Consider the following 1,715-nt stretch of genomic DNA (forward strand, 5'->3'; position numbering starts at 1 on the left):
TGGGATCTTTACTAGACAGGGTTGATGGAAGAGGTAGAGAAGATGCAACGAAGAGCCGTGCGTTTCGTCACGGGATCGTTTAACCGAGACGAGAGCCTCAACAATTTCCTGTGGCAGGCGTTACAAGAGAGGTGTCATGCATCACGGACCGCTTTACTACTAAAATTTAAAGACAGCAGTTCCGAGAAAGAGTCGGACAACGTATTAATTGCTACCATATACGGCTCACAAAATGACACGACGAGAAATTAGACCTAATGCAGAGGCTTACTGACAATCGTTCCTCCCACACGCCATTAGCGAGTGGAACTGGATCAGGAAGATCAGTGGTACCAGGACTACCAACCGCAACATACAATTAGCTGGCTTGTGAATTATTGATGTAGATGTAGAATCCCCGCACCACAGTACCGTAGCACGACACTGGTGAGCAATGACTGCTAATCTACACTCCTGGAAATGGAAAAAAGAACACATTGACACCGGTGTGTCAGACCAACCATACTTGCTCCGGACACTGCGAGAGGGCTGTACAAGCAATGATCACACGCACGGCACAGCGGACACACCAGGACCCGCGGTGTTGGCCGTCGAATGGCGCTAGCTGCGCAGCATTTGTGCACCGCCGCCGTCAGTGTCAGCCAGTTTGCCGTTGCATACGGAGCTCCATCGCAGTCTTTAACACTGGTAGCATGCCGCGACAGCGTGGACGTGAACCGTATGTGCAGTTGACGGACTTTGAGCGAGGGCGTATAGTGGGCATGCGGGAGGCCGGGTGGACGTACCGCCGAATTGCTCAACACGTGGGGCGTGAGGTCTCCACAGTACATCGACGTTGTCGCCAGTGGTCGGCGGAAGGTGCACGTGCCCGTCGACCTGGGACCGGACCGCAGCGACGCACGGATGCACGCCAAGACCGTAGGATCCTACGCAGTGCCGTAGGGGACCGCACCGCCACTTCCCAGCAAATTAGGGACACTGTTGCTCCTGGGGTATCGGCGAGGACCATTCGCAACCGTCTCCATGAAGCTGGGCTACGGTCCCGCACACCGTTAGGCCGTCTTCCGCTCACGCCCCAACATCGTGCAGCCCGCCTCCAGTGGTGTCGCGACAGGCGTGAATGGAGGGACGAATGGAGACGTGTCGTCTTCAGCGATGAGAGTCGCTTCTGCCTTGGTGCCAATGATGGTCGTATGCGTGTTTGTCGCCGTGCAGGTGAGCGCCACAATCAGGACTGCATACGACCGAGGCACACAGGGCCAACACCCGGCATCATGGTGTGGGGAGCGATCTCCTACACTGGCCGTACACCACTGGTGATCGTCGAGGGGACACTGAATAGTGCACGGTACATCCAAACCGTCATCGAACCCATCGTTCTACCATTCCTAGACCGGCAAGGGAACTTGCTGTTCCAACAGGACAATGCACGTCCGCATGTATCCCGTGCCACCCAACGTGCTCTAGAAGGTGTAAGTCAACTACCCTGGCCAGCAAGATCTCCGGATCTGTCCCCCATTGAGCATGTTTGGGACTGGATGAAGCGTCGTCTCACGCGGTCTGCACGTCCAGCACGAACGCTGGCCCAACTGAGGCGCCAGGTGGAAATGGCATGGCAAGCCGTTCCACAGGACTACATCCAGCATCTCTACGATCGTCTCCATGGGAGAATAGCAGCCTGCATTGCTGCGAAAGGTGGATATACACTGTACTAG

The sequence above is a fragment of the Schistocerca nitens genome, chromosome 1, assembly GCF_023898315.1.
Source record: "Schistocerca nitens isolate TAMUIC-IGC-003100 chromosome 1, iqSchNite1.1, whole genome shotgun sequence".
NCBI lineage: Eukaryota > Metazoa > Arthropoda > Insecta > Orthoptera > Acrididae > Schistocerca > Schistocerca nitens.